The sequence below is a fragment of the Nycticebus coucang genome, chromosome 7 (genome assembly GCF_027406575.1).
Source record: "Nycticebus coucang isolate mNycCou1 chromosome 7, mNycCou1.pri, whole genome shotgun sequence".
In the NCBI taxonomy this organism is placed as follows: domain Eukaryota; kingdom Metazoa; phylum Chordata; class Mammalia; order Primates; family Lorisidae; genus Nycticebus; species Nycticebus coucang.
Genome location: NC_069786.1, coordinates 69,345,323 through 69,359,823, shown reverse-complemented (window position 1 = coordinate 69,359,823; position 14,501 = coordinate 69,345,323). Strand labels below are relative to the sequence as shown.

At 42.5% G+C, this 14,501-nt stretch overlaps 1 protein-coding gene and 1 pseudogene across 3 annotated transcripts in view; both read right to left on the bottom strand.

The window, feature by feature from the left end:
* The window catches only part of MAP3K20 (mitogen-activated protein kinase kinase kinase 20), a 210,707-nt gene that overhangs the window by 159,378 nt on the left and 36,828 nt on the right, over positions 1-14,501 (bottom strand). The window lies entirely within an intron of this gene.
* LOC128590041 (uncharacterized protein C17orf80-like) lies at positions 9,503-11,943 on the bottom strand (annotated as a pseudogene).

Below are 14,501 nucleotides of genomic sequence, written 5' to 3'. Positions count from 1 at the left end.
ATTCAAGACCAGCCCCAGCAAGATAAAGACCCCGTCTCTACAAAAAATAAAAAAACTAGCCGGGTGTCTTGGTGGGCACCTGTAGTCCCAGCTATTCGGGAGGCTGAGGTTAGAGGATCTCTTGAGCCCAAGACTGTGCTTGCTGTGAGCTATGATGATGCCATGGCACTCTACCCAAGGCAACAGTGAGACTCTGCAGGGGAGGACATGAAATCTCATTAAACCAGGTAGCAGCTGTCCTTCCCTCGGCTTCCATCACCCCTCCTTTGTTCTTAAAGCTGGTTCCTTTCCCAAAGGCTGCTCAGTCCACAGTGCACTGAGCAGACCCTCAGAGACCCTAAGGTGCCTCCTATCCCACTCGCACCCTTCTGTACCCCCTACACTTGATTTTCTAAATTTTATTTAGCTTTGATTACAATTTTCTCTTGTTGGGCATGGTGGCTTATCCCTGTAATCCTAGCACTCTGGGAGGCTGAGGCGAGAGGATCCCTTGGGCTCAGGAATTCGAGACCAGCCTGAACAAGAGAGCAGCCCCACCTCAACTAAAAATAGAAAAACTAGCCAGGCATCTCAGCGGCCACCTGTAGTCCAGATACTTGGGAGGCTGAGGCAAGAGGATCCCTTGAACCCAGAAGTTTGAGGTTGCTGTGGGCTATGATACCACAGCACTCCAGCTTGGGCAACAGTGAGATTCTGTGTAAAAAAAAATGTTTTTCTGCTAAGAATATCTAATATGCCACACAGTTTCCTAGCTGAGAGAAAGAACCTTGCCCAGCCCTTTGGCTTACAAAACAAAGACAATAAGAAATAACTGTCATTAGCTGATAATTTTTGAAAGTTTCCTTTTAATTGACAATTTTGAAAACTAAAAATACTTAGATAAATGATGGTGTCATGGTTCCTATCTCTGGACAGTTTATCTTTCACTCTACTGCAAAATGAAATCATTGAATTCCTAAGCAACTCTTTCCCCATCTCCATCACACTGGGTATCCATGGCAACGTGTCCTGAAGAACTGGTACACTGTGGCATTTCATTGTTTAATGGAGCACCTAATGTCAATTACTGTACATGTAACTTTATATGTGTGTATATTACCTAATCGCCTTTACATACTCCAACGCATATCTGACAGTCTCTGATTCCCTGGAGACAAGGCATTATCTCCTCTAGTGGGTAAAAGCCAGAGCAGAAAAACAAAATGAGACTAGGCACAGGGATGATTTCAGATCTTTGGGCTGCCGCTATTTCAGCTATTTTCACCAAGTTAGAAGACACAGCCAAGGGTTTTTATCCAGGCAGGAAAAAACTGCCCAAATGCCACTAATTCCATGAGGTAATTCTCTAACAGATCTCTCTCTAATAGATCACACGCACTTGGTCTTCCAAGGAGCTGGTAGACAAATCAAAATCTGTTCTCAGAAGCATCTTATTTAAGTCATAGCCACATGTTTCAGTAAAATCCTGACAGATTCTAAAACCTTGTATACTAAATCCTGGTGCAGTTAAAGTTTGGGTTTTACACTAACGTGGTGGTAACGGTAGAAGGGATAAGCATCGGCCAGACTTTCCCTTTCTCTCACTGTTGGTCTCATTTCACCCTTTGGCCTTCTGGGAATCGCACTGACAGCTCCGCCCTGAGCAGACTGCTTTCTAGCTTGGTGCTTAGCCCTTCTCAGAGCCGCCTGACCATACCCTCATGTTTTGGTACCCTCAGTTACCTGGCACGCTTTGGCTAGGATCCAACCCATTCTCACATCACATTTAATTCTGCACTTTAGTGAGGGGGCATTTAAATTTTAACAGTGGAAAGATCATAGTATTTCTATTTATTAACCCTCTCACTTTACAGTCGAAAGAACCAGAGAAACAAAGTGACTCATTCTAGAGTCTAGAATAAAAACATGAGTATTCCTGTCTCCATGACAGTGTAAAAATACTGACAAATTCTCATAACCCTTTCTGTATGTTGTTTGTTTTTCAGAATAACAAAAACTAAGTGAATATCATCCCAGAGCAGTTCCTTAAGCAAATCAGGCAGGGGTGTCCAACCTTTTGATTTCTCTGTGCCACTCTGGAAGATCTGTCTTGGGTCACATATTAAATACCCAAACACTAACAAAAGCTGATGAGCAAAAAAAAAATAGTCCGTGCATAATTTTTGTGATTAAGTGAAACATCTCTGCATTCACCAGATGCACTTGTTTGCCTATGACCTTAGGATACACATGTATTCTTAGCTGTGGCATCCCTATGTCAAAAAGCGAGCATGTTTTGACTGCTTACTTTTTGACTTCATGCAGTGCTGTACCTCAGAAGAATGTAAATTTATTTTCTACCAACTGTTTAAGAGAATATTCATTTTCCCAACCTTCACCAATAGTAAATAACCTCATTTATTTATTGATCATTATCAACAGCAATAGTCTTATCCTTTTGTGAAATGTCTCTTCATGTCTTTTTTCTATTTTTATAATAGGATGTTTGGCCCTGAATTCTTGACTCCACTTTAGTTAGCTGGGTTTCTATTATAATTTCTAATTATGTATAATTGTAGAACAGGCAATTTCAACTTGATTTTAATAAGTCAAAGACAGATAAAATATCCAGTGAAGTTTCACTTCTAAATGCCCCTAAATTCCCTTCATGAAAGCATTTATGAAAGCCCAAAGGCAACAGTTATGAATACAAGACCGATGGTCAGAGAGAACTGGGCTCGGACCTTTGACAAGTTATTGAATCCACTGTGTCTCGGTTTCTTCAGATATAAAACAGCACCAATGATGTTGCATTTACAGATTCTGAGAGGGAATGGCACTCTCCCCAGGGAAATAAAGACAGACTCTTTTTTTAGCTGGGATTCTACATTCGAAAGATGCTGCTAATACCATTAAAGATCCTCTTTCAACAGAATCCTCAGAAAAGCAAAACTTTTGTTTCTGAAGGATTATTTATACAAGTATTTTTCTCCTATCTTTCCCTCATTATGAATAGCAGAGAAAGCCTTAAGAGGAAAGAGCAGTAAGTCCTTAATTAAATTATTAAATTAGCAATTCCTAAATGAAGTAGGAAACAGAGAGGGGAATGAAAACCTAATAATGTCCAGAGATTATACAATCAGTGTCTATCCACCCATGTTTCATTCCTAGCCTCACGGAGGTAATTGGAAGGAGATGACTACTGGGTGGTCCTCTTCAATGGAAATTTGCTTTCTTATTCCTAGTTTTATTCATTTGCTGATCAAAACCCTGGTGTTTACTGAGTGGTCATAATGCTAGTCCCTACTTCCTGTTGTAGGTTTGCAGAAAACCACAAAACCAACCCAGGCAGGATTGTGGTTTGCTGAGTGAATCAAATGTCCACTCTAAAACCACACGGCCTTCACAGACGTGGCCAGCTCTTGCAGGCTTCTCCTTCACTTTCTAAAGTCCAGAGAACAGAAACCTCCTCCTTTTGCAGAAGCTAGTTGTCAGAATTACACGTGTGGATGCTGCCTATCTGAATGTTTTTCCTGCTCTCCTGAGCGGACTTTACTGCCCAGAATAGTCCATAAGAGCATTCTGCACTTGAAGCGGGTCGCACCCCTCTTCCCTCTACCAGGGTGTCCAACCAGTGGCCCATGCAGATTATTTTGCTTAAGTAAAGACTGTTTTGCTTATCTGTGGTGTTGGATATTGTGAAAAGAATGCACGGATCTTTCTGTCTTTTTTTTTTTTTTTTTGCTCATCAGTTTTATTAGTGTTTATGTATTTAATGGATGTCCCAAGACAACTCTTATTCTTCCAGTGTGCAGCAGAAAAGAAAAATATGTGGACACCCCTTCTGGACTAATAATGAAAATAGGAAACAAATATTCTCTTTGTTAAGAAGCATTCTTTGTTGTTTTAGACATCACCCACTTTCACAAGTATAGTATTCCAGTATTCCCTTGAATCTCTCTTGCCCTAAGCCAGTCATTCTTTTCCCTATCCCAACTACACTGTATGATGCACTTGTTTGCAAATGTTCTACTATCTCTAACTTATATAAATTCTATGGAAGTATACAGACATATACTTTAAAAGACATTATCTCTAAATGTATTAATATACATATGCTTTAAAAGCAAAGTGCTTTTAAATGTCTCATTCTTTGGTTTATATATATTATACTTCTGTAAAGAAATTTAATTATATTGCTTCAAAGCATTTGTTTTTAATCATTCTAGCGCAGGGATTTTCAACCAGTATTAGGTGCACTGAGAAAATTTTTAAAGATCATTAATTAAATTATTTTTGAAAGAAGTTCAAAGCTCAGTAAGTATACTCTTTTTTTTTTTTTTTTTGATCAACATAATTTCAGTGTGCCTCAGAAGCTTATAGGTTCAAGTGTGCCGTTGAGATTTTTAAAAGGCTGGAAAACACTGCTCTGGTGGTATAATTTTCTGCTCACTTCTAATGTACAGATTACTACACAGTAGAACTGGAGAATTTATATACGTCAATTTAAAAAATGTAAAGTGAATAAAGAAAAGATAGCCTTTTGAGAAAACTTTCTGGGATGAAATTTGTCCTATCTTCCACTCCCCAGGGTACTGACATTTTTTTGTGTTTGACAATAAATACTAGTACATTCATTAACGTAAGGCTCCATTAAAAAAAAAAATCTAAAATTTAACTTTATTTTCAAACTGTTATATAGAGAGACTTCTAAGCAGAAAAATGAAAGTAAATGAGGTTGCTTTAAGGCTAATCTGAGGTCTTTCTTTTGTTGTATGAGAGCACTCACCCACCTAAAACACTGTAAAAAAGTTGGTCACTTATAGTCCAGGACTTATGAATATATTAATAAGCTGAAGACTGAAATACATAGATAAGAACTTACTGCACTGAGAAAGTACTTTCTTTCGGGAGGTAAGAGATTCTACAAGTGAATATTTAAGGATGGTTTAAACATAGACATCTTCCTCAATATATGTAAACTTATGACTAGGCAGATTTTCAATGTAGAAAGAAAAAGCAATATATCCATTCTTTCTAAGAATGACCTAGTACCTTATAAAATGTGCCAGTTAGGAATTAATTGTCTCCCAGCTCTGGGTGGACACCTTGCCCTCCTATCTGATATTTGAGCTGGACCCTGTAAACATTTCTTTGTCAGTCATGCAATTTTAGACTTTGTTGATAGAGGCACTGGAGTGTCTCAGCAGAGGAAGAGGCTTCTGCTTTCTTGTTCCTTGGTGTGTTTTCTTGCTCCTATAGTACAGCTGCCAGGCAGTGTACAAGAGATCCAGTTGAACTAATCCTCCAGCAAATTTCTCTAGCACCCATTGGCTAAATTCTGATGAATAAGCACTGGCGAGTCACAGCCTAATAGGCAGCATCCCACCTGCCAGTTCTGGCCCACTGGCACCCACGTGGATGCCTTTACATTCACAAACTCCGACCCACAGGCAACCCAGAGAATGGCTTCTTAGGAACTAACTCCAGTCTGCAGCACTACATCAAACCTCACTGGTACCCTAGCAGGTAGCTTCTGAGGAGCTGGCTCCAGCCCCTGGAACTGCAACAAATCCCTCTGTTATTGTTTGCAGCTACAAACTCTCCAGTAAGGTCCCAATCACAGGCTGGAGAACAGGCCCCCTTCCAAGGCTACTCCTTCCTCGTTGCTCTCTCTCAGCTCTAGAATCAGTAGTCTCTCTCTATTTTTTATTCCTGCATTCTTTAGTCTCTTTCACCCCTTGGTAAAAAGGTTAACCACCTTTTATTAGTTAATAGTTCTCTACATTAATTTTCCTGATAAAAAAATGGTCCCAGGTGTGGTCCCAAGTTACAGACCTTCAAAATCGGAATTTGGGACTAGGTTGGTCATGAGCTTTGACTAGAGTACAGTGCTAAGTTCCCTGTCAATGGGAAATGGGATGCTAGTAATCCATGGCATTAAGTAGCATCAGAACCGATTAAGTTATTACCTATGATTAATCGCAATGAAGCACCAGCTGAAACAAGGACTAGGCGTCAACATGGCTTCTGTCCTCAACCACATAGAAATAATGCGGAACAGAAGAGCTGTAGGTTAGAATGAATTCTTGGAGTGCAATGAAGCACTTACCAAAAGAAAACGACAAAGTTCTCGTCATTCTCCCAACTAAGTTGCAGTCTGAGAAATGAAGAGCTTAGGTACTACATCTAAAACATCTATTTTTTATAGCTACAGGGCGAGTATTTAATATTCCAGAAGTCATATTGCGTGTGTTGCTGAGTTATAACATCATTTGTATGTACAACCTCACAATTTCTCACGTGAAGCTGATGTCCTGAATGGGAAGGATGGGGCCTGAAACCTGGAAAGGAGAGCACCTTGTTGGGTGTCAGATGAAACTGATGACTTCAAACTCCAAATAAACTCGGAGGCTCCCTTGATTATGAAGGTGCTTCCTCTCTCATACCTCAAGACACTAGCCTTCTTTTGCTGCAAAAACTTTTGCTGAATAGAGTCAAACCAAAGTGGAGTGGACACTTTGCTCATTCTCAAGATCGAGCCTAACTACTCATTGTTCCCAAATCTCAACATGCTCCAGTATATGCAGTATCACCCAGAAGGAAGTAATTTATAAACCTAAAAACCTACCAGACTTTTGTTAATACGTATTGGCAAAACCCTAGGAATATGTGTGGGAGTAGATATGATGATGTCATATAAAGGAGAGTGAGAAATACGCAGCCGACCAGATTGATTTCAGATACAGATGCATTTACTGGAGGTTAAAGACTTTGTTAGCTCGTGAAGTTGGAAGTGCCTCTGACAGTTTACTTGGTTAACTGAATCTTGAATTCAACAGTAGCCTGCATGTAATAAGTCTGAGATGCCAGAACTTTCCTGGCATGATAGGGAGGAAGGAACCAGAAGACTTAGGAGATAAGAATGTTTGAGTTGATTTATCATGTGTGAACTACATACCCAACCAGCCCAATTACATCTCCGGTAAAGGACCGGAGACCCTAACCAGCCCAACCACATCTCCGGTAAAGGACCAGAGACACTAAAACATTGAAAAATACCTTAGTGAGGAGAGAACCCCATCTCTGAAGGACTCTCTGTGGTTATTCTCCTTTGTAGACCAGGTACAGGCAGTCTCTGAGTTAAAACATCTGACTTATGTGCAACTTGCACTTATAAAGTGAGGCTATGACAGGTAATAGGTAAATGTACCTGTTCCAATTTATATACAAATTCAACTTAAGAACAAACCTACAGAACCTCTCTCATTCATAAGCGGGGACTGCCTGTAATAACACAGGGATCATCTCCACAAAGATGAGCTTCCTGATGCTCTTGGGGATGATGAGGTACCAGAGTAGCAGAGCACATAGCAGCACTCAGTGCCAAAGACAAGGCTGGTGCATTCACCATCTAGGCGGCAGGGACAAATTAGTCAAAATGCCTCGGCGTGCAGCAAATCACTGGTTGTGGCAAATTTATCCTCACGTCCCAAGGAATGATATTAGTGTGGAACCTGCTGAAATGTTATGAGATCAAGATAACAGGTTTGTGCTTTTAAACTTTTATCTAGGTTTGGTGGCTATTCAGTCATCACAATGGAGAGTCACACTTAGTTTTTAGGGATAAGCCAGTTTACAGATCCAGAAACCTATAACCGAAGGGCAGGCCCGGTTTCCTGGGAACAGAACCCCGCACTGTTGCCACAGGTGTGTACCAGAGTTCCTCCTTCAACCCTTCAGCAAAGGCACCTTGGATAGACAGAACACCACAGAAAAGGCCATGCTCAGACGTTCCAGAGATTACTACACACCGGCTCTGAATCAACCCCAGGCTTCCCACAAGTCAACTGAGAAAAGTTTAAAAGCACAAGCTCAAAGTGTAAATGGTTCTGTGACATGTTTGGACCAACTAAGTGAAAGTGGACGTCTGCAGCATTCTATCTTCAGTCAGGGGTGACCCCAAAGAACAGCATTTAAGGAAAACCTCTAAGAAGGCAGAATTCTGAAAATATATTTGATGATTCACTTTGTCTGGAATGAGAAACGGCCAGAAGTGTGAATTTATATGAATTAACGAGTGATTGCTTACAGTGTAGCTGAGTGATCGGGGACTTGAATGGACAAGGATTACAAGACTGTGACACAGAATTTTGGGGACGAGGTATGTGATGCCACAGACTGTGTTGCAAGAGACTGCAGAGGCGGCCACAGCAGTAATCACAGGAACAAAGTCACACGCTCTTGTGGGTGTCATTCAGCCTCCTTCCCAGCCACCCCAATGCTTTGCACAATGGGGCCGTGATGCAGGGTTGGAGACTACGTGTGAGCTCAGCAACGTGGATTTCCCCTTCCAAGGCTGAAATGTCTGCTGCTACTGCTGAGTATCTAATCTGCCAGCACAGACACTGAGCCCCAACGTTCTGCCATTCCTAGGAGGTGATGTGGGATGGGGGTTCATCCCCACACACATGTATCTTGTACACGAATTTGCTTTCTCCGCCTATCATGACTCTGACTACCTTCATCGGCTGCCTCCACTATTATTCACCAGGTATTCCATCCTGCATTGCTTCTGATGAAGGAAACCACCTCATGGCAAAGAAGTGAAGCAAGGGCTCATACTCTTGGAATTAACTAATCTCAACACATATCCCTTCACTCAGAAGCTGCGGGAATCACATTCCGAAGATTCAGTTATGGCATCAGGTGGGGAGGCAACACCCTGAAAGCACTTCTGACTTACAGAACAAAGTATATGCTTTGAATCAGAGATCACCGTCTCCCCTAAACCAGAATACATAGGTCTGAGAATCAAGGGACAGAAGTGGGAATGGCTCCTATTACTTAATAACTCGCAGTATGTGTGCTCCCCGTTCCAGTAACACTGAGCGCTGCTAATCTGCAGATCTTTGTCTCCAAGGGTGCAAGTTCCTGCCAGGGAACACAATGATTCCACTGACTTGGAACAGGAGACTGTCACTTGGCTATTTTAGGTTCTTTACACCGCTGAACCGACAAGCAAAAAAGAAGCTCCTCTGCCAGCTTGATCGAAACCCAGGGCATTCTCGGGGGTGCCCTCCAGTACTTCCGTGCCCAATAACACAGGTTAATGAAACACCATGACAAGCAATAAAAGGCAGAACTACTGAGGGCTCTCAAGCTTTAGGAGGGAAAGTTCAGGTCACCCCACCAGCTAAAGACCCCAAGACAGCTGAGGTTTGGGCTTAGGGAGAAAAAATATAGACTGAGTAGTGGAAGAAGGAAGCTAGAAATCATGCCCAATTTCAGAAATGAGGACGAAAGTAACTTTGAGTATGTTCCCTTTACCATTTTGTTATTGTTGTTATTAAATACCATTACATTAAAGTAACACCACTTCTTTATTTTTTTTTTTTTAGATTCTAATAATTTTATTCTGTTCACTCCCTTTCCCTAACACAACTTTACACTGTTAGGTATGTGCTGCAGTTGTCTTCACCGCACATCTCTTGCAGGTTTCCAAGTGACGTCCAGGCCAACACTACTTCCGCCAGCGTTGCAGCTTCAGATGCCTGAGATTCCAGCTACAGCACAGGATGAAGTACCCCGTGAAGAGCATCATGACGCTGCCGACTCCTCTCTTCCTGAGGGTGGTGTTGCACCTCAGCCAGCCTTTTTGTACAGCTTCCAAAAGCCTCCTTAGAGAGCAGTTGGAGGTTGTAAGCCAGGTCAGGGATTCCAAAAAGGGAACCTGTGAGAGTCTTTCCCCCTGGGGACTGATGAGCTGTGGCTTCTGGGCCACTTCATGCCAATACTGAGGCTTCCCTGGCAAGACCCCCAGTCCAAGATAACCAGGATAGCTCTGGAAACCACTCCAGCCCCAGGGAGCTGGGCATCTTTCTATCAGCAGTTGCAACATGATTGAGGAAGGGGCTCTTACACATGTGATGCAGGGCTGAACGCAACGGTTGTTGGCATCCGATGTGCAATTCGTGAAACTGACAGCCAGATTTGGGCTCCAGAGAAACTTGCTCCTTATTCTCCACTAAGGCCTTTATATCAGGGACTTGATTATGAACGCTGGCTTCTGCTTTTTCTTCTTGAATAAACTGTGTAGCCAGACAGGCAAGACTTTTTTGACTACTTGCCTGTGACACAGAAAAAAATTCATTGTAAGTTGTCTCCCTTGGAATGTACACATTTAAATGTCCTCCACCTTCAGATTTCTTCTCTGTGGCTGAATCGTCAGGTTTGAAATTCTCAGAGCCACTGCTGACGGCAGTCCATTTCTGCACTTCTCAGAGCCACTGCTGACGGCAGTCCATTTCTGCACTTCTCAGAGCCACTGCTGACGGCAGTCCATTTCTGCACTTCTCAGAGCCACTGCTGACGGCAGTCCATTTCTGCACTTCTCAGAGCCACTGCTGACGGCAGTCCATTTCTGCACTTCTCAGAGCCACTGCTGACGGCAGTCCATTTCTGCAAATTCTCAGAGCCACTGCTGACGGCAGTCCATTTCTGCAAATTCTCAGAGCCACTGCTGACGGCAGTCCATTTCTGCACTTCTCAGAGCCACTGCTGACGGCAGTCCATTTCTGCACTTCTCAGAGCCACTGCTGACGGCAGTCCATTTCTGCACTTCTCAGAGCCACTGCTGACGGCAGTCCATTTCTGCACTTCTCAGAGCCACTGCTGACGGCAGTCCATTTCTGCACTTCTCAGAGCCACTGCTGACGGCAGTCCATTTCTGCACTTCTCAGAGCCACTGCTGACGGCAGTCCATTTCTGCAAATTCTCAGAGCCACTGCTGACGGCAGTCCATTTCTGCAAATTCTCAGAGCCACTGCTGACGGCAGTCCATTTCTGCACTTCTCAGAGCCACTGCTGACGGCAGTCCATTTCTGCAAATTCTCAGAGCCACTGCTAACGGCAGTCCATTTCTGCACTTCTCAGAGCCACTGCTGACGGCAGTCCATTTCTGCACTTCTGTCTCAGACACACTTTTCTCTGCATTTCCTTTCCTCCCACACATCTCTACTCCAAGGCTAAGTCCTTTTTCTTGGTTCTCCATGACTCGGACTTTACCTAATGAGCTAATTTTAAGGCTTAAAATTAGTGATTCTATGTCTTTTTCTCGAGTCTCAGTGTCTTTAATATCAGTAGAGGCTCCTGAGAGGTGATCCTTGCCTTTGGAATCTCTCTCATTGTTCAACAACGATGTTCTTACAATTTTAACTTCATCACTCAGGTTCTTTGGAGAACTGTAATTGTCACCACTAAGCACATCTAGTAATTTTACTAGAAGCTCCTGTCATTGGGGATTAATTTTGTCCAATTTTAGATCAGAAGTGGTTTGTACATTATTAGGTATGGCTGAGGAATATTTTCTTTCTTGATTTGACAAAGAAAGTTCCACTGAGCCAACCAGTAAAGATGCTTCAGTTTCTGAAGGATTACATCTGCTTTCCCCTTATTTAGGCAAATTTCTGGCCAGTTCTTTCTTAGGAGAGGTGTTCTCTGGTGCATAAAACTGACCCTTGGTTTCTCCTTGGAAAGTAGTCTTTGGTTCAGACTTTTTTAACATTTTGGAGGAGAGCTGAATTTGATTCTTGATGTCTTTACCTGCCTCTGTAGTAATTGCTCTTTCCAAACTGGCAGTGGAAAGGACTGAATTGTCTGTTCTGGTTTGTCCATTATCAACTTAGAATTTCTTTTCCCACTTTCTGTCTCTAACTCCATCCGTTTAGCTTTCTTTAAATCTTTGATTGGCCCTTTCAATTTTTTAGCATGTGGGAGTGTACCTGGGTTGGACTCATACAGCAGGTATGGTTGGGCCTGCCATCTTGCAGTATGGCAAATGGGACTTTAATCTTTTAAATGGCTTCTTACAATAAGGACACAATTCCGTTCTGGGTGGAGTATCACTCATCTTCTTCCTGAGTTCTTCTAGGATATTAATTTTTCAGTTGTTTTACTTGGATCCCCATGCTTCCCAATCGTCGTTCCTGAGACTGGAAGAATGAACTTCAGTGTCAGCCTGGCCTGCCCTCCTCTCCACACCCCTCCTTTTGCTGAAAACTGTCTTGCTGCTTCTAGCCGGGTGGACAGGGATCGCCGAGCAGCTCTCAGGTCGTGGGTCAGCTTCCCGGCAGCCGGGGGCGTAACACCACTTCTTTTTATAAAAGGAAGGAAGGAAGAAAGGGGAGAAGGGAGGCCTTGCTTGTTCTTTACACGTATGTATATATACTTATGTATAGGATAACTATTTCCTGCTTATCTCTCCTTATTTCCCTTATTGTTTTATACACAAGTTGTTAGAGGTTATGATTTGATCTTTAGGGAACAGAATATTTAGTGTACTACAACGAAATTAGGGAGAAATAATAACGCCAGTAATGGGTACAATGACTACTGGGACTGTGCATCTAATTTTGGGGAAAGAATGAGAACCTCAATTGTAGGAAGGGCAGCTGGTCTTCAAAGGTGAAACACAGTAGTTTCATCATTACATGGAAGTTCGAATGTGTGTAAAGGATGTATGTAGAAGCTGAGCCGCCGAAGAGGGGAACTGTGCCAGTTAACAATTTATTACCTATCAGCATCAAATCCACCACGTTTTGCCCTGCCTTGTGGTACTGGAGCTAGACCCTATAAATATTTTTCCTCTGCCATCTGGCAGGATGTTAACCTGTGTGGATAAAGGGCACCGGAGGGACCACTGCAAGGCGTAGCAGAGGAAGAGACTTCTTTCCTGTGTGTGTTTTCTTCCCCTAGTCCCTGTGGTTGCCAACAGCACATGCAAGGCCCAGGGTATCTCACCCTCAAGGGGGTTTCATTGGCACCCAGTGGGAAGATGCTTGTGGGCCAGCTTCACCCTCCCAGAACTCCAGCAGGTGGCTTTCTACAAGCCAGAACCAGCCCACAGCATACACCCCAGAAGATGGTTTCTTGTGAACCAGCTCTGGTCTACCACCACAGCAAACCCTTCCACATCCAGGCTACAGCCACACACTAAATCTCAGCCTCTGACATCTGTTCCTTCCTTGGATACTCCCCTTAGCTCTGGAGGAAGTAACTGTCCCCTGCATTTCTTTGTCTTGTATTCTGTAGAGTCTAAAGTTAATCCCCTGTTACTAGTTATTAATTTTAATTTTAAACTTACCCTGTTCAAATCACTGGTATGATTTCTGTCTCCTGACTGGGCCCTGATTAATATAATCCACGGTTTCCAGACTGAGGCATCCAGGGTTATCATGGTTTTACCCTTTTGACAGAACACACCACTAACAAACCGTACACTTCCAGAACTTAATTACAGCTACTTCTACAACTACTAATTTGATAATATTTTAAGTAAATGACAGGAAGACGTTGTAATTCTTTGAATGAAAGAAGCTAGTTATAAATTAAGTCCATCGTACCATGATGATTTAAGTGAAAAACATACTGGTCAACTATCATAATTACGCCTAACTTCTAAGTCGAGCCCTGCCGTGAAGGACTCTCTCACCGTCAAGGAATCCAGTAAGTCTCCTTGCCAAACACACTCTGCAATCCGTGCTTTAAATCATGGCATTCAGAACAAAGTTTTGTGAAAGCCCGAAGGGGAAGTGCAGCGTGTGTGTGTCCACACATCCACAGGCTCCCAAGCGTTCATGTTCTTGGGTCAAATGAGAAACACAATCACTCCATATAATTAACACATAAAGTTTTTAACATTTTCTTACCTTCTGTTTTTCTGAATTGCCCCCTACCACAAACTTGTAACACAAAGACACAAATCTGGAAATAATTTCAAAAAATTAACAGGTCCATAAACTGTCTAGTTTTTGCTCCCCCAACTAGAGTCATTCACATTACTGACTAAATTAGATCTCATTCTGACACATCTGTTTAAAGAAAGATTTTTTTATCTCCACAAATGTAAACAATACAATAAGCTAAGAAATACTCTGACTTTCGTGGGGGAAAAACAGAATTATAAAGAGAAAAGAGATGAAGCGTAATCATTTTTTAAAACAGTCCTAGAGACAGATAATCTTAAGTCTACTAAATGACTAGATTTCTCCCTTTGTGAAAGAAGGGAAGCAATCAGAGCTGGCCTCAGATAAAGAACAGAAAACCCTTGGGGTGAGGGTCCTGCCAAGTATACTAGAGATTCAGGTGCTTTCCATCTGCCCCATCCCCAACATCCACCCCCCCTACCCCACCTTCCGGCCCTCCTGACTTTGATAATAGCAGGTACATCACCCCAAGACAGAGAAGGCCTTCCTATAACTTAGAGGTTTTAATACACCTTGGGAGGAGAGAGGAGAGTGTTTCTGTTATTAAATGCCAAAAGTGGTTAACAAAAATGCCTTTAGCCAAAAATGATTTCTACCTGTTTGCCTTATTCAGATGCATTTTCTTTCTTTCTTTTTTTTTTGTAGAGACAAAGTCTCACTTTATCACACTCGGTAGAGTGCCATGGCATCACACAGCTCACAGCAACCTCCAGCTCTTGTGCTTAGGCGATTCTCTTGCCTCCCGAGCAGCTGGGA